The 23001-nt window shown below is 36.8% G+C and overlaps 1 protein-coding gene and 1 pseudogene across 3 annotated transcripts in view; both read right to left on the bottom strand.

The window, feature by feature from the left end:
* The window catches only part of MCTP1 (multiple C2 and transmembrane domain containing 1), a 533762-nt gene that overhangs the window by 438894 nt on the left and 71867 nt on the right, over positions 1-23001 (bottom strand). The gene's annotated exons all lie outside the window — the stretch shown is intronic.
* LOC136121612 (E3 ubiquitin-protein ligase RNF19B pseudogene) overlaps positions 1073-23001 on the bottom strand; it is an 85253-nt pseudogene continuing 63324 nt past the window's right edge.

The following is a 23001-nucleotide window of genomic DNA, read 5'->3' on the forward strand; positions in this document are numbered from 1 at the left end:
CATGTAAAGATGTTACAATCAAGGGGGTAAGTTTTGATTTTAATAAAAAATTAACAGAAGTTGACAAATGCTTTTATACATCTTGAAAAATCATTTAAAACCATATACCATAAAATAAAGCAGATTTTATTTTAGCTTACATGTTTGCGATTATCAGGCTTCCTAGGATACTTAAAGGGTGTCAGAGGATTTAAGAACACAATGGCTGTTTGTGTCAACAGTGAAGCCAAAGTTTATACAGGCCTATTATGGTTCTAGTGATATTTCCTTCCTATTTTTCCATATCAGCAGAGACATCTTGAGGGAATGCACTGATATTTGCTGGTAAGATCTTCTGATAGTGAATAGGCTAGTGAATAGGCTAGGACTTCACTGGTGGCTCAGTGGTTAAGAATCTGCCCCCCAATGCAGGGGACACAGGTTCGATCCCTGGTCCGCGAAGATCCCACAGGCCGCCGAGCAGCTAAGCCCGTGTGCCACAAGCCACAAATACTGAAGCCCGTGTGCCTAGAGCCCGGGCTCTGCAACAAGAGAAGCCACTGCAATGAGAAGCCCCGGAGCAGCAACTAAGACACAAGGCAGCCAAAAATAAATAAATAAGTAAATAAATTTATTTTTTTAAAAAGTTGCTCGCTTGCCAGGCAGGAGTACCAGCGCGTGCAAGGGGCAGCAGGGAATGGAAGCGGAGAACGTGGGCAGGTAAGGTTTTTTTGTGGTTTCTTTTTTACGACAGAAATCTTTATTAAAATGTGCCCTTCAGTAATATCTTAGCATACATACAATATACACACATACATCTGTATACTCTTCGACACACCTCACGGATTGCCACCAGCAGTTTAAACAACAAATTAAAACTAAAAAAGGGTGGGGGGCAAAGGGGATGCGGGGTGGAACTAAGGGCAAAGTTTCCATGTTTCATCTGGTAAGAAATTGCAAATTTCTCAGAATTCCCCTGGGGAAAGCCTGTGACCAGAGAATCTCTGAAATAAAATACGTAAATCCCTGCCCCCCAGAAAAAATTCCAAAAGATGCAGTTACAAGTGTGCTTCTCAGGAGCATTCATTCCACTTCATACTCTGGCTTCTGTATCTTCTGGCTTCAAGACATTGTCCCCTCAGCTGGGGCAGAGAGGTTCATAGGCGCACTTGGGCTCGGCGCACCTGAGGCTCTGGGTGTTGAGGGGCTGCGGCTTGGCAGCCAGGGGAGCCACGCTCATCTGAGGTGATGTCTGGCACATCGTCGGACTGCGTATCGGAGCTCTCCAGGTCACTGCGGATGCTCTGGGCTGGGCCAGGTTAGTGCCCCAAGGTCTGCTGGCCTGGCAGTCTTTCTGTTCACAGCTTTGGTGTCTGCAGGGGGGTCTCCTCTTCACCACTGCCATCGCCGCCACCATCACCACCATCACCTCCGCCTTCTTCATTCTCCGCCATGTGCACATGAACATGGAGTGAGTCCTCCATGCTGCTTCCAGCTGATAGTGGCTTGGTTTGGCTTCACTATCCACTTGGATCTCCATATTGTTGTATTCTCTGTCCTGTGGGTTGTGGGAACTGATTATGGAACCGGCCAGAGCACGAGTACTTGCGTTGTCACTAATTGCACCAAGATTGGCTGTATCTTTGGGGAAAATTTCCTTTAGGACATCGGCTCGGACTTCCAACCTGCTGTATTTTCCCTTGCCACTGGAAAGAATGCCATCACTCAGTGTGCCCCGAGAGGGCTGCAAAGCTGTCTGTTTTGCTGTATGGACCTTGCGTAACACTGAGTCCATCTGTAGGGCTTCAACTGGTGCTCAACATGCGAGTTAGACCTTCAATGCTACTTTCCCCAATGCTGGGATTCTTGAGGCCTCTAGTTTCTGGAGAAACTAGAATCTTTAGAATAAAGTATCATCAAATGTAAAGCATGTAACATTTCACCTGTCATTTAAGTGGATTTACCTTGAGTTTTCGAAGGAGAGTAGTCACTTTCCTCAAAACTTTAAAGTGAGTTCTACCCGAATAAATATTAGAGGGCAACAAAATTATGCTCTCCTAAACTTGATACATTTTAAAAATCACGTCAAGCATGGTTAAAGTTAAATATCTGAAATACTTACAAGCAAATAAGTAACCATAGTCATTGATCAACAAATTAGAGGCAAACTTCATGTGCTTTTTATCATCTTCAAGGCTTTTATGAGTACATGAATCTAACCACACCTGCCTTATTTTCACCTGAAGATAACTCATTATTTTGTGAGTTCATAAGGCTATTATTAATATATTTTATATCTGCGTAGCATGCTTCTGTTTACAAAGGGTTTTCACTCATAGATGACCTCGCTCAAGCCTCACCATTCTGGGAAAACAGATTATATTTACATTAAAAGCATTGGATGAAGTTAACAAATAGACCAAATACACAGAGTTAAATCAGGCTGATTAAGACTATAGGATTTAAATATTCTGAAAGCCTTGCAAACCCAAGACAATGCGCACTTTATCACCAAGATCACTGAAAAGCCTTTACGAAGTAATATTTATATGGAACATGTTCGCCATCCAATGTTCTCTAGGATAAACTATGAGCTGTTAACATGGACAAACACAGAAGGAGCATACAGGCAGAGAATAAAAGATGTGATAAATGTACATAACTTAAGAAAAAATTTTAGTCTTTTATCAGCTACAGCCCAGATACTTAGGAGTGCGTTTTCTTATTTCAGTTCAAGATAATAATAAGGTAGATTTTGTTGTTGTTGTTGTTTTTGTTTTTGTTTCTTGTGGTACGCGGGCCTCTCCCTGTTATGGTCTACTCCTGTTGCGGAGCACAGGCTCCAGAGGCGCAGGCCCAGCGGCCATGGCTCACAGGCCCAGCCGCTCCGTGGCATGCGGGATCCTCCCGGACCGGGGCACGAACCCGTGTCCCCTGCATCGGCAGGCGGACTCTCAACCGCTGCGCCACCAGGGAAGCCTGGTAAATTTTAACTTATATAAAATCTACCTAAGAACATTCTGAGGTAGGTAATATTATCATGCCCATTTTATTCATGGGGAAATTACGAAACAGATTAAAACATGTCACTTGAAATCACACACCTAATAAGTAGCCACGGTGAGATTCAAACCCAGGCAGTCTGGCTCCCTACAACTTGCCTCACCCACTCCACTGCCTTGAGAAGTTATCTGTTACTGTGAACGGGAACTTGAAGCTGTATGAAGGAAAGGGGAGGGCAGGGGCTTATATTATGATCAGGTGGTACCCATAGGCATGATTTGAGGGAAAAACAAGTAAGACACCCTTTAAAATACTCAATTCACTGGCTTTCCATCATTAGAGTTTCCTTCTTAGGGTCTGTTATCAAAAATCTCCTATCTTATGAAGGTGTTCAGGAATATGTACAATCACTATCCAATACCTTAGTTTTTAACTAGTATCTTAGAGATAACAATGACTCTTACGGCACCTACATGAAAGAAAATAAAATTCCACGTTCAGGGTCATGCCTAAGCCGGAACCCTCCAAGAGGAAAAAGCAACCAAAATAGCCCGCTCTACGTTTGGGCCTTGGATCAGGGCAGGAGGTGAATGGCATGGAAAGGAACTTTCTGAACACATAAAATAGCACCCAAAGAAACTGAGACCTAGCCATGAGGGTGGTCATTCATCAAATGAGGCCAGATGGATGGAAGGGAAAAGGCAAGACTTCTAAGGCTTTCAAATGGGGGCAGAGACCTTGGCAATAAGAAACAGTTGGAAAGCTTTCAGAGATGGTTCAAAATAGAAAGGCAGGTTGGTTCATTTGTCAGCAGCAGAAGTATGAGGTGGAGTCTGGCCAGGACTTCGAGACCTTGAATCTCAAGACTGAGAGATGGCAGGCAATCAAAGTACAGGGAATGGCACCAAGAGTGTCCTTATTCACAGCACACCCTAGAATAATACAGTCCAGGGATTCGGAATGATCAACGGCAGAGAAGTTCTTGCTTATGACATTTCCAGGACACAGCGGCCTCACAGAATCTCAAGTTTTATCACAGAGACAACTTGACTGGAGATGACAATTTCTATATACAACATCTGCTTTCCTGTTACCACTACCCACAAGAGCTCAGAGGGGATGTGAAAATAAAAATTCACTCTTCTAAAAGAGATAATATTTCATATCTATTCCTAAAAGAATAAAAAGAGAGAGACTATTGTGACAGGAGACAAGAGAAAATAGAAAGCAGGAGATATTTGGCAATGGTGGAGAGCACAGGAAATGCAGCTCCCTGGGCAGAATGCTTTTAGAAAGGGGTTCTGTTGGTGACCTGCGTTTTTCTAGAAGGAAAGAGAGAATTAAAGGATGCACATAAAATCAGAGAAGGAAAGGAGGGAGGAGAAAGGGTTTCAGAAGCAGTACCAATTTGACAGGCAGACACTATAAAAGGTATAGGTTTGAATCCAGATGCCCTGTTAAAAGAGCACAGAGGCTGTCTGAAATAAACAACATGGTGAAGAGTAGGCAAAAAATGCCTAAGCTAAGAGGTAAATCATAATTCCTAGACCCAGATTTCCATGGTAGCATTATAGCTCATGGTGCAAAGACTACTTTATACCTATAGAAACTAGAGTGATATATGAGTTAATTCCCAAAGGAGAATTAAAGATCTGGGAAGATGAGTACGCCAGCTAGGAGATCGCATTCTAAAAATGTTCATTTGTTTTCTTTAGATGTGATCCCTCACCTTTTTGAAATTGCTACCTTGGGCCAAATAGGAGACCACTGAGGTACTCAGGGTGCTTGTTCATTCCTGAATATTTTCATCATTATTAAGAGTAAGTGTCAAATTTTGAAGTGCCTGATAAAACATACATCTTGGAAACCTAAATATATTTTGCATTGAGATCCCTAAGTCTGTGCTAAATAAATGCAGAGAGATACAGCTTATTCTAGATGAAAACGAAAGTAACTCATATCTATTCCTTTTATTAGAAAATAAGAGAGACTGGGAAATTTGGGTTACATTTTTTAAATACATTAGCCCTCTTTTACATAACCTTAAGAGTTTTTCTTACTTAGTTCTTCTTAAACTATATTTCAACAATGACAATAATAATAACAGCAGTTATCATTTCATTGTTTATACTGTGCCAAGCACTCAGATATTAAAATGAATCCTCGCCAAACAATCTCTTAAGGTAGACAAGCCCCAATTTACAGATAAGGCAACTGAAGCATCACTGTCGCAAGCAACTTCCCCAAGAATACACAGAGCTGGAAAGTGGCAGAGCTGAAGTTTGCACACGGATCTGTCTGAAGTTCACATCCTTCACCACTAGGCTCCTAAGCTCAGTGCTGCCCGCTGGGACTACAATAATGGACAATTCATGGTTTCAATCCTCAAGCAGTCCAATGACGAGTGAAGAGAGAGGGGAAAAAGAACAGATATAATCCATAAGATTATGAAGGAGTTCTGTAAGAAACATAGACTTAGCACTAATAGCCTGAGTATGAACAGTGAAGGCGGGTATGTCTGCACTGGACCACAGAATGAGGAGCCAGGTGGAGAAGGGTTGGGAAGAGCTGGGGGCGGAAAGCATCCAGCCAGGAGAGCCAGTTACCTGCTGATTGAATTCAGTCTAAACATAAATGAAATAAATCACTGGATGGCATCACCAATGAGGAAGATTCTACTTTTAATGGTCACTTCTTCAAAACAGCCCAATGTCCCCATTATTCTTAAGAAATGTTCAGTTTTATTAAGCTTGCTTTTTATTCTGTTCAATTTTTTTAATTAAGAGTAAAACCAGAGGAACTTCAATAACGACCCTCAGATTGATGCTACTTTATTGATTACTGGCTTTGGGTTTGGGCAGTCCAGCTAACCGGGTGTCTGACCACTGTATATTTCAAAGCAGTTTTCTAAATCTCACTAGTAAGAAAATTATTAATTCAAATCCAAAGCTTCGCTTCAAATATATTGCTTTTCTTTCTCCCCCTCCTTATCTCCAGGGCTATGGTTTGTTACTGAGGAAATTAAACTGAGCAGGAACAAGTTGTTTTTCAAAGACCACTTTTAAGATTTAATACTTTGCAATATCAATAAGATTAGATCTACACAAATTAACAGCAATTTAGAAGTATCTAACAAAACATAAAAGGTGTATAACCTAAAACAGAGCAGTCTAACTACTCAGTGTTTACCTGATAGAAATGCCCACACAGGTGGGCACAACGAGGCACGCACAGGGAGGTTCAATGCAGTGTACCTAGTGGTAAGAGCAAAAGCTGGATGCAACATAAATGATCATCTACCAGGCAATAGTTAAATAGGGATTCTGGATAGCAGTTAGAAACAACGAGGTAAATCTTTACGGACTAACACAGTAAGATCTCTAAGACATGTTAATGAAAAAAATCAAGTTGTGGAATATGTACAGTATAGACACTAATTATGTAGAAACATCACACACTCACACCCACTCATGTATGTATTTATGTAGCGACCTCTTTCTCAATCTATCTGTAATGTACATTTATACATACACATGCATACATATATACATTATATTTAATGCATAGTGACTGGGGTTGAGGGAAGTATTCAAGAGACTTATCTGTCCCCATTTATTTACTTAATTGCTATAAAAACAATATCTATGTTACTTGTAGAGTTAGAAATAAAATAGAAAGTTTTAAAATTTTTAAGTAAATTAAAAACTAAATATACTTTCAATTTATCATAAATTAATCTACTGCATTCCATTTTTAACCAACTTATTAAAGTTAAATAGCCTGTAATTCTTAGAGATGTTCCCCCTCTTGAAAAAAAACAGATCAAACTTTTGCATTTTGCAGACTTGTACGTCCCAGGCTCGTGTCCTGATAGAAATTCAGTTTTATGGGTGTCCAGGCATGGTTGGGAACTCAGGGAGCAGCACATGCTCTCTTCCTTTACTCAGCACCACAAAATGGGTGTCTAATAAATATGGAAGGACAAAGGAATGAACTAACCAATAGATAAATGACAACATCGGTAAATATTATACTCATGTTTCCTAGCATTGGTCAGGATTGAAAACCCGGCAATTTTCAGAGAGGAATTAGAGAATATTCAAGAAAAAACTAAAATCTCTTTTATTCTAAGCTACACTGTTACATTGATCTTGTTAATGATGCTAAGTATTGATCTCCAGAAGCAAATTAAGACTCATGTCATAGACTTTCATCCCTCTCCAGCCCTGGACATTAAGTCGTTAATTTTCTTGTCAGGTTTTTTTTTTTAATCCAAGTAGTGCTTAATTATCATAAAATGACTTTTTAGGGATAGCTTCTAAACCCTCGTTAGCCATTAAGTATAAATAAATTTTTTAATTCAACCACTGTTTCAATTTAATTATTTTGGTTTAAAAAAACTATTGCGCCCTTCATTGGACTTACTGTATACCTTTTGCTACTCAAAGTATGGTTCTAGGACTAGCAACATCAGCTTATCATGAAAGTTCTTTAGCAACAGACAATCTCAGATATCACCCAAGACCTACTGAATCAAAATCTGTTTTTAATAAGATTCTTCAGTGGTTCATATACACATTAAAGTTGGAGAAGCACTGCCATATACTACTCTTGTTATTATTGAAATTAACTTTTTAAATTATAGAGATAACACATGTATATGTTTTTTAAAGTATTAAAGGACCCTACAACCAAAAGCAGACAATATAAGAAAACTACAGACCAATATCTCTCATGAACATAGCCACAAAAGTCCTTAACAAAAATATTAGAAACAGAATTAAAGAACATATTTTTAAAAAGAATTATACACCATGACTGCTATGGTCTAAATGTTTACACTGCCTCAAAATTCACATGTTGGAATCCTAATGCCCAATGTGATGCTGGTAGGAGGTGGGACCTTTGGGTGCTTAGGTCATGAGGGTGGAGCCCTCGTGAATGGGATTATTGTTCTCGTAAAAGAGATCCCACAGAGCTCCCTAGCTCCTTCACCATGTTAAGATACAATGCGAAGTCTGCAACCCAAAAGAGGGCCCTCACCTGACCATGGCACCCCAATGTCAAACTTCCAGCCTCCAGAACTGTGAGAAATAAATTTCTACTGTTTATAAGCTTCCCAGTGTGTGATATTTCATATGGCAGACTGAACAAATTAAGACAACAGCCAAGGTATATGAAGTTGGTTCAGCATTCAAAAATCCATTAATATAATCCTTCATATCAACAGAATTTTTAAAAATCACATGATCATATCAATAGACACAGAAAAAGCATTTGACAAAATCCAACAATATTCATGATAAAAATCCTCAGTAAACCAGAAATAGAGGGGAAGTTTCTCAACTTGATTATAAAAACCTATAAAAACATACAGTTAATATCCTACTTAATGGTGAGAAACTCAAAGCTTTCCCACTGAGATCAGGTACAAGGCAAGGATGCTCCCTCTTACCACTCATTTTCAACAGCATGCTGGAAGTCCTTATTAATGCAATGAGACAAGGAGATAAAAGTTATGCAGACTGGGAAGGAAGAAATAAAACTATCTTTGTTTTGCAAATGACATGATTATCTATGCAGAAAAAGCCAAAAGAATCAATTTTTTAAAAAATTCCAATTACAGCAAGGTTGCATGATACAAGATTAATATACAAATGTCAATTGCGTTCCTATTTACTAATGACGAATGAGTGTAACTTGCAATTAAAAACACAGTACCATTTATATTAACACCCTCCAAAATAAAATACTAAGGTATAAATCTCACAAAATAGGTGTAAGATCTATATGAGGAAAACTACAAGACTCTGGTGAATAAAATCAAAGAAGAACTAAATAAATGGAGAAATATTCCATGTTCATGGATAGGAAGACTCAGTATTATCAAAATGTCAGTTCTTCCCAACTTCAGCTATAAATTCAATGCAGTCCCAATCACAGTCCCAGCAAGTTATTTTGTGGATATTAACAAACTGATTCTGAAGTTTATATGAAGAGGCAAAAGACCTGGGAATAGCCAACACAATATTGAAGGAAAAGAACAAAGTTGGAAGACTGATGCTACTCAACTTCAAGACTTACTATAAAGCTACAGTAATCAATATAGTGTGATGTTGGTGAAAGAATAGACAAATAGATCAATGGAACAGAATAGAGAACCCAGAAATAGAACCATATATATACAGTCAACTGATCTTTGACAAAGGAGCAAAGGCAATGTAATAGACTGTTGGGAAAATTAGTAGTCTTGTTCAGGCTTCAGAGGCAACAATAGGCCTTTGATTAAACAAAGACCCTGAAAGAAGCTACATACTGAACTGCTGGACTATGTGCAGGTCAGCAGAAATGGTGCTAGCAAGTATTGGGAACCAACAGATAAGGAAGGGAGTAAGTCACGGATCTTCCTGGGCCTTGGGAATCTGGCCAGTTCCCAGGATCAATGAACACCTCGAGACTTATGACTAAAGTATCAAAGCATTTATGATAATAGCCAGAGCTGCATATTTGCACTTAAGCTGATGATTATGAGCTCACAGCTTGGCGTTAAAAACAGGACTCCTCTGGGCGACACTCTGAAGTCTCACCTGTGGGGTGGACACACTGTCCAGGACCTTCCAATTGGGATTCCAGATTGTTGTTCCAAGGACTTCCCAGCATTGCTCGGATCTGGATGTAGGTGTTTCCCCAATTGGTGATGTATGCGCTTTTATCTAAATCTATCTAGCTAGCTATATATTTATATTGCTTGTTCTCCCAACTTGGTGATACAAATTCTCCCAGGTTGGTGATGTTGCTTGTTTTCTCAATTTGGTGATGTTGCTAGTTCTCCCAAAATTGGTGATATATGTACATTTACTTCTCTCTCTCTGTATATATACATATTACTTGTCCTTATATTGCAACTTACTACTTATATAATAAATTTCCTTAATTCTTACTCATTAAAGTGTGGAGTGGTTATTTTGCTGGTGAATACTCTGAACCTGAAGCTGAAAGTAAGTCTTTCAGCAAAACATGGACAAAGATAGTCTTTTCAACAAATGATGCTGGAACAACTGGACATCCACATGCAAAAAAAAATTAATCTAGACACAGACTTTACATCCTTCATAAAAATTAACTCAAAATGGATTATAGACCTAAATGTAAAATGCAAAACTCTAAAACTCCTGGAAGATAACAAAGGAAAAAACCTGGAAAACCTTGGGTATGGTGATGACTTTTTAGGTAAAATACCAAAGACACAATTCATGAAAGAAATAATTGATAAGCTGGCTTTCATTAAAATTTAAAACTTCTGCTCTTTAAAAAACAATGTCAAGACAATAAGAAGACAAGCCACAGACTGGGGGAAAATATTTGCAAAAAAGACATCTGATAAAGACTATTATCCAAAATATATAAAGAACTCTTAAAACTCAACAATAAAGCACACAATATTTTTAAATGGGCCAAAGACCTTAACAGACTCCTCACCAAAGAAGATATACAGATGGAAAATAAGCAAATAAAGGAAATGCAAATTAAAACAACAATCAGATACCAGATACATCTATTAGAATGACCAAAATCTGGAACACTGACAATACCAAGTTCTGGCAAGGATGTAGAGTAACAGAAATTTTCATACATTGCTGGTGGGAATGCAAAAACAATACAGCCACTTTGGAAGACAGTTCGGCAGTTTCTTACAAAACCAAACACTCCTACCATACGATCCAGCATCATGATCCTTGATACTTACCCAAAGAGGTGAAAACTTAAGTCCACACATAAACTTGTACACAGATGTTTACAGCAGCTTTATTCATAACAGCCAGAACACTGAAGCAACCAAGGTGCCCTTCAGTAGATGAACTGATAAATAAACTGTGGCACATCCAGACAATGGATGGGTAGAGGCTGGAAGACAATGGAATGTCATTTCATTAAAATAATATTTAGTGATAAAATTATATGAGCTATCAAGCCATGAAAAGACATGAAGGAACTTTAAATGCATGCTATTAACTGAAAGAAGTCAATCTGAAAAGGCTACAAACTGTATGATTCCAACTATTTGATATTCCAGAAAAGGCAAAGCTATGGAGATAGTAAGTGGTTGCCAGGGGTTGGGAGAGAATACGTGGAGCACAGAGAATTTTTAGGGCCATGAAAATACTCTGTATATTATAATGGTGGATGTATGTCATTATGCATATGTCCAAATCCATAGAACGTACACCACCAACCATGAACCCTACAATAAACTATGGACTTCGAGAGATTATGATGTGTCAGTATAGGTTTGTCAAGCTTAACAAATGTAACCACGCTGGTGGGGGATGTTGACGATGGAGGAGGCTACGCATAGGTGGGGTAGGGAATACAGGTATGCCCTGCTTTTCCAAAGTCCACTTTATGGCTTTTATGAGAGACCTACATTAGTACATGTTTTCATTAACTGAAAGAAACCCAAAGAGGACTTTTGCTTTTACCAAAAAAGGCAAAAAGCAAAATTAGCACTCAGCCTTTGTTCTGCAGTGAGGTGTTACAAAGGCAGCTCACACCCTGAGCAGCGAAATTGGCACCTCCAAGCTCCTTCACTGGTAACTACTCAGCATCTCAACATCAAGCCATCATAGCTTTGAACTGTGTCTGTACTTTATCTTGATTTATTTTGTGCATCCATCCAAAAAGATGTGTCTTAAGGTAATTGCTTCTTTGCTTTAGGACACTTCAGTTTAGAAAGGGTTTTATGGGAACACTCTACTTCCAGATAGTGGGGGAAACCTGATATGGAAAATCTCTGTACCTTCCACTCAAATTTTCTGTGAACTTAAAACTGTTCTTAAAAAAAAAGTACAAAAGGGCTGAAAATGAAAATGAAGAGTGTTTCTTCCCACCACCTACTCCAGTTTCAATGCCCAGAAACTGTGAATACAAAGTTTCTTTATTACTGTTTTTTCCTAATTTTTCAGATAGTTGGTTGAAGATATTGCTATTTTGTGTTCTAGCACCTGGAATTAGGATGAAAAATCTGATTCATATTTCTAACATTGCTTTGTAGGTAACCCATTTGTTTTCACTGGAAACTTTTCAGATTTCCTCTTATCCTTGGAGGGATGGAATTTCCCCTAGAAAGTATCCAAATTATTTTCTCCTAGAACTTTTTTTTTTTCATTTATCTTACTTGACGTACTTACCAGACTTTTTCAATATTAAGAAAGAACCTTTCTTAAGCCTGAAGAAATTTTCTTCTACTATGTCTTTGATTATTTCCTGTGTTTCACTGCCCCCTTTCTCTGTTTTGGAATCCTGAGCTAATATTCAGTTAGCATCAATTCTGACTGGATAGCCTCCATTTGATCAGTCTATGCCTATGCCATATCAGTGGTTAAATATCTTGAATGGTACCTCCAACTAGATTTATTCCTTGGGTCCTTAAAGTCTTTCACTCTCATATTTTCCAGTTCTGTGGTATGTTTCTGTAATGGACTGAACTGTGGCCCCCAAAAGATATGTCCATCTCAAACCTCAGAATATAACCTTATTTGGCAAAAGGGTCTTTGAAGATGTAATTAAAGTAAGGATCTTTAGATGGGACCAACCTGGATTAGGGTGAGCCCTAAATTCAATGGCAAATCCTTAGAAGAGGAGAGAAATAGTTACACTGGCACACAAGAGAAGGCCATGTGAAGATGGAGACAGAGATTGAAATGATGGATCTACAAGTCAGGGAACACCGAGGACTGCCAGCAGTCACCAGAAGCTAAGAGAGAAACATGGAACAGATTCTCCCTCAGAGCCTCCAGAAGAAACCAGCCCTGCTGATACCTTAATTTCATACTTCTGGCCTCCAGAACTGTGAGAATATAATCCTGTTATTTTAGCACCAAGTTTGTGGTAGTTTGTTAAGTCAGTCCTAAGAAATTAAAACAGTTTCATTTTATCTTCCAGATTCTTACTTTATTTTCAACTACAAGCATCTCATGATTTAGCCAACTCAAACTTTATTACAATTTATTATTATATATTTAACTTCCCAGATTATTTTCTTAATTTTGATTGCTCATTTTCTCATATCATGTTTATATTAATTTATGGATGCAAAAAATTCAGAACCTTCCTGAAGATAATAATTTAAAAACTTTAATTTCTATTTTGTTCTTTTTTTGGTCTAGAATCATCTCTCTTGGTTCAATCTTTCATTTTGCTGGGTTTTCTCAAGTATCTGGTAATATTTTACATCCATTTATGTTTATGAATCACAGACTACACTTGTTGGTATAAATAATAGGCTTACATTTCTTCTATGGTTTTATAAGTCTGTTTTCCCAGCTTGTCTCCCCTTTGTGTGCATGCATGTCTGACATGTGCATATATGTTAGGGCAAAGGGAAGCTGACACATGTACCGAGGCTGCTAACTTCAACTAGAAGTCTGTATCAACTACTTCACATTATATTCTTTTAATTTCTCTAATAAAATAAATTCCTGCAGAATAGGGATTTGTTTTTATTAACTTTTCCTATAGAAATTATTATAAATGAACATTTTTAAATTAATTGGTGAGTTAGTAAGTAAATGAGTGAGTGAAAGAAAGCGAGCAAAATAAGTTAAAAGCTAACCTGCTCAAGTGAAGGCAAAACTCAATGCTTTCACTATTTGGAGAGAAAAGTGGCAGAAGTGAATTGTGATTTAATATACATTTAAGTAAAAATCATTAATCTTCAGTTTTCAATTAATATGCCATTTTAATGAAAAATTCATTTCACTGGATCAGATAGCTCACAATGTCTTTTCAATTGCAGAATATTCAATATTTATCATTTTAGATGTATGTTCAGGACATATTTTATTAGATTTTTGCAAATGCATGGATTACTAACTATACAGACAGATGTGCATCAGTTTGTACTTTGAAAATGATTACTAACTATGCAGACAGATGTGCATCAGTTTTTACTTTGAAAATGTATTATGCAAATTCACTGTCCAAGTTTTGTGCCTGAAAATCAGTCCCTCGGCAGGTTAAATGGAATGGTCTGTGAGGGCTCTGATCTTAGTGCCTTGAATTAATAATTGGATATTTTCCAAATTGAAAAACATTTTTAAAAGTGACTCAAAGTCAATTTCTTCCATTCCTTTATGACTTATAACCCTAAAGCCAGAAGTAGAAAGAGGGAAAGGATCAGCTTTGTTGACTGGAGACATTTAAGCCGGTCTTAAAGGATATGAGGGTATTCACCAGATATGAGAGAAAAGAAAGGGCACTCCAGGCAGAGGAAGCAAAGAAACCCTCAAATAACTAGGATTAAAACATCTTCGCCATGATAAAGAGCATCTATGAAAAACCCACAGCCAGCATCATACTTAATGGTGAAAGTCTGAATACTTTCCCCTAAGATTAGGAACAAGCAAGAATATCTTCTTCACTTCTATTCAACATTGCACTGGAGATTCTTTCCAGAACAATTAACAAGAAAATAAAAAGCATCCAGATTGGAAAGGAAGAAGTAAAACAATCTCAATTTGCAGATGACATGGTCTTAAACATACAAAATCCAAAGGAACTCACTACAAAACTATTAGGAATAATAAGTTTAGCAAGGTTCCAGGATACAAAATTAATACATAAAAAAATCAATTGTATATAGAGTAGCAATGAGCAAACTGAAAATGAACTTAATAAAACAATTCCATTTACAATAGCATCAAAAAGAACTTTAAAACTTAGGAATAAAATTACAAAATAAGTGCAAAATTATATTCTGAAAACTATACAACATTCTCAAAAGAAATTAAGAAGACCTAAATAAATGAAAAGATATTATTCATGGATCAGAAGGCTTAATATTGTTAAAATGGAAACTCTCTCCAAATTTATCTATAGATTCAATACCGTTTCTATCAGAGTCCCAGTTAGCATCTTTGCAACATTTGGTAAGCTAATCCTAAAATTAATATGGAAATCCAAAGAAATCAGAATATCCAAAACAATTTTGAAAAAGAAGAAACTTGTGGGAGGGACTCACACTTCCTAATTTCAAAACTTTTCTACAAAGACACAGTAATCAAGACAGTGTGATACTATTATGAGGGTAGAAATAAAGATGAATGGAATAGAGAGTCTACAAATAAACCCTCACAATTATGGTCAGTTAATTTTTGACAAGGGTGCCAAGAAAATTTAAAGGGGAAAAAATAGTCTACTCAGTAAGTGGTGCTGGGACAACTAGATATCCACATACAAAAGAATGAAATTTTACCCCTACCTCACAAAATTATACAAAAATTAAGTTGAAGTGTATTAAATTCCTAAATGCAAGAGGTAAACCATAAAACTCCTAGAAGAAAACAGGTGTAAATCTTCATGATCTCATATTAGGAACAGTTTCTTAGAACATCAAAAGCATAAGCAACAAAAGAAAAAATAATTGTACTTCATCAAATTTTAAATCATTTTGTGTTTCAAAAGATACCATCGAGAAAGTGAAAAGATAACCCATAGAACAGGAAAAACATTCACAAATCATATGTTTGATGTGGAACTTTTGTCTAGAATACATTAAAAAAAAAACTCTTACAAGTCAATAATAAAAACTAAATAATAAAAAGACAAGTGTGTCAATTAAAAATAGGTAAAGGATCTGAACAGACATTTCTCTAAAGAAGATATACAAATGGCCAATAAGCACATGAAAAGATGCTCAACATCATATCCAACAGGGAAATGCAAATCAAAGCCACAAGTAAATACCATTTCACACCACCAAGATTGCTATAATCAAGAAGACAGATGATACCAAGTGTTGGCAATGATGTGAGAAATTGGAATCCATACATTACTGGTAAGAATGCAAAACAGTGCATCAACTTTGGAAAACAGTCTAGGAACTCCTTGAAAGTTTAAACACAGAGTTACCAGCAATTCCACTTCTAGTTATATACCCAAGAGAAATGAAAACATAAGTACAAATAAACACAAATGTTCACAGTATCATTATTCATAAGTGCCAAAAAGTGAAAAATCCATTCATTAATAAATCAATAAATAAAATATGGTATATCCATATAAGGGAATATTATTTGGCAATAAAAATAAGGTACTGATACATGCTCAAACATGGATGAACCTTGAAAGTGTTATGCTAAGTGAAAGAAGCTAGAAACAAAATACTACATGTTGTATCATTCCATTTGTACAAAATGTTCATAACAGGAAAATCTATACTGACAGAATGTGGATTAGTGCTTGCCTAGAACTCAGGAGACTGGAAGGAAATGGAGACTTAGTGGTAAGGGATATGGAATTTATTTGTGTGTGGTGGGTGATGAAAATGTTCCCAAATTGTGATGACAGCTGGACAACTCTATGAGTATACTAAAACCACTGAATTATACATATAAAATGGGTGAATTTTATCGTATGTGAATTATATCTCAATGAAGCTGTTTTAAGAAAAAAAAAACTTTAAAGAATCCCTAACCATTCAGAATCATGGAATTTGAGAGATAAAAGGACATTTACAGCCTTTATTTTATAGATTTTTTTTCAAAGACGACTGGAGAGTTTTATATTAGATCACAGAACTTGAAGAGTATCTACACCAGCCGCATAGCACAGAGAGATCAGCTAGGTGGTTTGTAATCACCTAGAGGGGTGGGATAGGGAGGGTGGGAGGGAGGGAGGGAGACGCAAGAGGGAAGAGATATGGGAACATATGTATATGTATAACTGATTCACTTTGTTATAAAGCAGAAACTAACACACCATTGTAAAGCAATTATACTCCAATTAAAGATGTTTAAAAAATTGAATTATTTCATGTATTAAATGTTGATATATATATGATTTCAGAAATCGGTTTATCAATATTACTTTTACCATAACTCATGAGCTTGATTGCCCCACAGGGACATCCCACTAATTCTCATGTATAATATGACCAAAGTGGATTTTTTTATTTTCCCCATTGTCTTCCAATATTCCCAACTTTAGCTAATAGCATCACCATTTTCCAAGTTACTAAGTCAAAATATTGAGGGGAAATTTTTTTACTCCTTTCTTTCTCCCTTTTCCCCTTCCCAGGTCAATCAGCCATCAAACCCCAGCCGTATTATTCAGAAATCCATTCTCACTGTGATCTTTTCATTGTAGCCCATTGTCTCTGAACTACCAGTAACCTGCCAAGAAATATCTCCATGTGCCAGGCCCCTCCTTCCCTCCCTCTGTCTCCATCTCACCTACATCTTTCCTACTGTCATCAGTTACTGTCCTTAAAGATAACTCTTCTACTCAAAAGCCTTCAGAGAATCCCCATAATTCACAGAATGAAGTCCAGATTCCTCAGCACAGCCTTCAACCCCTTCCATTGTCTGGTCTAAATTTACTCTTTAAGGCTCCACCTAAAAAATGGATTATTTGATATTTCCAAACATACCTAAGACTCATCAATCTTTAACTATGCTTTAACTCATGTTAGGCCACCTCACTGCCAACCCTGGAATGTTCCCACCCCCATCCTAATTATCTTTCAAGTCCCTGTTTAAACATTACTCCCTCTAGGAACCTCTTTTTAATATCATCTCTACTCCAAAGTCTCAGTCAAAATTAATGCTATCTTTCTTAATAGTTCTATTTCATTTACCTCTCTTATCCATTTTATACATACTTACTCATACTATTGATACAGTCAAAAAATATAGGCATTTCCCCTGCTAAATTACAATCTCCCATTTTTTTTATTACACACGGCTCTTAGCATATAAATGCTGCACAAATGTTTATTGAATTGTGGCATCACCGCATTTAACTTAAAAGATAAAAAGTATTATACTGACAGGTAGTATATAATATTATACAACATAAAATTGACTCTGACAAAAAAAAAGTGTACTTTTTACCTTTCTTGCCAGATACAGTGCCTAGTGTAGTATAAGTTATAAGGAAGTAAACATATTTAATAGAAATTCTTAAGGTTATATTACAGTTAATAAAACAAACAATAAAATTTTTTCATCTCTTTCTTTTTTTTATTACAGCACACACATATACAAAAAGATGTAGCCATCTTTGTTCTATTTTTAGATCCTCATATAATCAGAATGAAGTCTATAAGGAGTACACAAGGGTGAGGGAGTAGCTTGAGGGGGTAAAAGAAAACCAGTATGATGCTGTTTCTATTTAAAGGTCCTAACCATGACCCTCAGCTCTGATCAGCAGTGACTTAGAAGCTTGACTCTGGCTGCTCAATTTCCCTCAGTGACTTGCAACTTCTGTGTACTGAGGGCTATTTTCTAGTCCTGCCACAGACCCTATATATGTGAGTTTAAATTCTCCTATTTTTGCCACTTTGATGCTGCAAAATACTAAGGATTTTTCCAAAGAATAAAACGAGGTCAGAAAAAAATAGCTGTGCTAAGCTAATTTCTCCCTTTGCCAAAAGAGCTCAAGACAATATATTCACAGTGGATGAAAATGAGAGAGCATAAAATATCAAACAGGAACACCCTGTCCTGTAAATGCTTGACTCTCCAATGTAAATAAATTCAGTTTATACCAGTTTGGAGAGAGGAAGGACTAACTGCCATTAGTTTGAGGCCACTTGGAGAATCAAAATCCTCTGTTATATCAAATGATATTATAAAGTATTACCATATAAAAAGTGAAAAAACTCTTTGTGTTACTTTTCTCATTAAGAAATCAAGTTTATGAATTTCTGAGGTATCACTGGCATTAATTCCATAAATTTCCTTTAAATCAATGACCACCTCAATTATCTCTACTAATAACTCGCCACCAGAGAAAAATTAACTCTCCAAGGAAGTAATTTACACTAGATTATCTATTCTACATTTTACAGCAGAGTTTACTTTGAATTACATGGAGTTCACTGGTTTGGGATTACCTTTAGAGTTTTTGTCAGAGAAACAATATGTTATTCATCTATTTGTCCACTTTCCAAATAACATAACATAAACATATAACAATAACATAAAATAACAAACTGCATTGTTATATAGTAATTTTCTCATGTGTAATAATTTTTAATCTTCACATGGAAAACCAACATCACTTTCCTATTAAAAATAAATCTAAATACCTATCCTTATCTGTCAAATTCTCTCAATGCAAAGCAAATAGCTAGAATATCTGCTCTCTAATAAAAAAATAGATTTTCTTGGGTGCATAATTAATTCTCCCAACAAAACGCATTAATTTTTTGGGAGGGTTATTTCAGAACACTTAAACTAAAGAAAATAAAAATGATAAAATAGAGTGAAAATAATGAGCTAACATTGGTAAAATTTTACTTCATATATTACTTCTAAGGGAGATAATTATCACACAATAATTTATGTCTAGTAAATTACAATAAATTTTAATAAAATACCTGAAACTCTCCAATAAAGTTCTTTCAAGTTTTAAAAGCATAACTTAATTCAATGAGTAATGCGATTTTTCTGTTATCTCTAAGAAAAAAGATTTATAATAATATAGACTAAAGATGAAAGCTGATCTCTCCCAAGAGAAGATAACTGTCCCCTGTTCTCAAAGCAAACAGACTAAACAACTAATTCCTATAATTAAATAACTGATTCACATTACATGCAAAGGGACATCACACATATCTTTTAATACAAAGTTAGAACCCCTATGGCATAAAACTAATTATCAACAGTTCATCCCTCTAGGTTGCAGAAAACAGACTGGATGCATGTATAAAATCCTGGAACTACAACCTGAGAACCACCTGTAATATAAAATTGATGATTCTTGTAAAGCCACCAAATGTGACGCTTGCTAGTGTTCGCTAGCAAGATAATTTTCAAGTAGTCAGCTTTCCAGACATTCATTCTCTCTCTGCCTCTCTTTTGAAAAAAAATACTTGGAAAACAAAAAATAAATTCAGTATAAACAATCAAAAATAAATGTACCCAGACACGGGAAATGACAACTTCTCTACATATTATTTCTATGTCCTTCTAACGGATATTCCTTTTCTGATTCCACAGTCACCTGAGTGAATTTTCACTGATAAGTTGACAGCTTACACTAATTAGGCTACCATGGACCACTTCACTACGCAGAGTTTTCCCAGGACAGTTGGTGGATTGGTCAGAGGTTGGACATGAAGTGCCTAAAGCAAAGCCTGGTTTGTAGCAGCTGCTCAATGCACAATGATTCATCATCCCTCATTAGCAAAACAAGCAGAGGACAATTGGGGGAGGGGAAATAAAAGGGTTTTGTGTGTAAAGAGGATTTCTTCCTGTTTCTTGAATTCCCATCTACTCAATACATCTCATGCCCTCACACATGCCCCATCTCCCTGAGCTGTGGCCTCCAGAAGCTCTTTGCCCAGTCCAAGGATAGCCCTAGGTCCTTTCCTTATCCTGCCTCATTTCTTTTTTTCTCCCCCAAAATAAAGCTCCACTAATGTGTTAAGGGGTAAAACACTGGAGGTTTGCATCCACTCACCCTACTCTTTATAACCTCACCTTTCCAAGGCCTCTGACTCAGACACAGGTACAGGTTAGCATAGACAATATACAAGCCCTCCAAAGGAATATCTTCTAAATTAATCAGAATTCAAAACAAGTCCTTCCCTTCTAAACATCTTTATTCCTATCAGAGAGGACTTCCATAAGACGAAAACAAACCAAATAAAATTATATGACTGATGCTTCTGACACTTGCTATGGTCTGCCAACCTTCATTCTTCATCTCAGGCAGCTGCTTAAACAGAGCGGTGGTAGCTGTACCTTTGCTTGTAATCAGTGCTTGCTTTGCAGCATCCCTGGATTCACTTTGATGAACCACTTAAGGTCAAGTTTGGCCCATTAGGTAATTCTCATCCAACAGATCAAGGGGATGATCTGTGGTAAGACCGAAAGTGTCACAGTAGGGACCATGGATTTGTGGTCTTTTTATCAACCACACTTCTGAATGGCCCCTGTAGAACCTTCTGATTTTCCCAATAAAAATGTGGAAAATCCACTTATATCCTTCCTATCCTATGTTATTAGAAGTTCCATCACTGAATGAATTGTGATGATTAACTGGACTAATACATAAATAATAGTAGATTAAGACAATCTGCATTAACTTCAGAGATGACACGGACTTTCATTTTTAGAAAGACTTCACTATCAACCCTACAATTTTCAAAAATGAGTAATGATGCTCACCATGCAAGAATAAGATGGTTGGAATGTGGTTGCACCAATTCTTATGCTGTCATTTAAAAAGATATAATGTATTAAGAGTGCCTCCCTTTTTAATGCAATCTCATCCCTCCAATAGGGATCTATAGGAATATTATTCAAATATATTTCTGTCCTTGTTAGGCATAACTGATAACAAGAAAGAGAAACCTAACATACCAGTCTAAGAAAATTTACTGAAGGGACACTGTAGGTATTATGGAAGGAAAGGTGACGTCAAGCCAAACCTGAGAAATGGAAAATTTGATGTCTTTGGAATGATGATGCCTTACCCTGTACTTTTCACCATGCAAAATAGCTTCCTCTGATTATTCGGGGATTATGGCCTCCCCTCCCCTTCACCACTTAGATCTGGTTGTCAGTGACCCCATTTCCACAAGAGCAAATATATTTGGCTCAAATCATCAGCTGTGAATGAGCTTCCTCTGACTCTAAGAAAAAAAAGACATGTCTGGAGGAACCAACATGACAGCTTAGGCCTGACCCACCAGCAGGAGCTATGGGCCATTCCCAGGAGTGTTGGTGAGTAGGGCATAATTCAATGTAATTTGATTCTGCAAACATATGAGTACTTCCTATGTTCCAGGAAGGCGATGAAATGTAAATAACCTTAAAAACTTAGAAAATTCAAGGTAGCTGCAAAGAAGGTGGGCTATAGAAATGAAGAATATATATTAAATAGCTGTTGACAGAGGCTACATTTAGACAAGAGTTTCTTTTTCAGATCTTAAGGATTAGAGCTTCCCTTGGACTATAATTTGGATCACTTCATGCTTCTCCATAATGCTATACAACAATCAGATCTGAGTATCTGACTTAGTTCTCCCCATCCATTCTACTTTTTAAAGAAATAGCTATAAGATTTTCCAAATACCTCAGCTCAAGCATGTCTAATTTCCTAATACTTTCTTTGCCCATAACCATAATCACACTCATACGTATTATAATCATTTCCATCTTGGGGCTTTTATCCCTTCTTTCCTTCTGCTTAGAATTTCCACCCCCTTTGCTTCTCCAAATTATAGTTAAACTTCAAGACTCATCTTTAAGTCTCACCTCCTCCATGAGACCCTCCCTGATCAATCCAATTAACTGATATCTTAGTTCTCATTTGTAAATATCGTGTAAATGGAAATACAGAAAGATGAATAGATCTGAGAATTATGTGAGGTAACATTAATGATGAATATTTGTAACAGACTAACTTCCTACCCTTTCCATCTTCCTTCCTAAGATAATAGCAATTTGGGGAGTGGAGGACAGTAATGTTCTCATATAGAAAACAATAACCGTCTTCTCTGGTAGAGAGAGGATACTATGAAAAATACAATTCTGGGAAAGGAGATATAAGTTGATTGAGCAGTTCATCAAAAATGGAGTAAAATCATGTTGGCTTAGTTTTTGCTCTCCCTTTTCTTCTGCCTAGAATATGGATGTGATGTTGGAGATGGAGCAGCTACCTTGTAACCACAAGAAGACCACAAAGAAAAGGGCAAAAAATTCAGGACATAGACTCTGAAATCCTTGAGCTGGCAAAACCACATTAAATTTTTTAAATGTTTAAGCCACTGTTATATTTGGGGTGGGGGGGACGAGGGGACAGTTTCTGTTATATGGAGAAAGCCCTTCTTACTTATATCCCTGTTGGAATAGAGTAGGCCTAAGTCAGCACAAACTACCTGGATCTTTCCCTAAGTTAGTGGAGCTATTTGAATGTTCTTTCTATTTATTTATTTTCAGAGTTTTTTTATTAGAGAGTTGAGAAAGGGCAACTCGGATGCTAGTTAATTTCTCCACCATCAGACTT

Source organism: Phocoena phocoena, chromosome 3, assembly GCF_963924675.1.
Source record: "Phocoena phocoena chromosome 3, mPhoPho1.1, whole genome shotgun sequence".
In the NCBI taxonomy this organism is placed as follows: domain Eukaryota; kingdom Metazoa; phylum Chordata; class Mammalia; order Artiodactyla; family Phocoenidae; genus Phocoena; species Phocoena phocoena.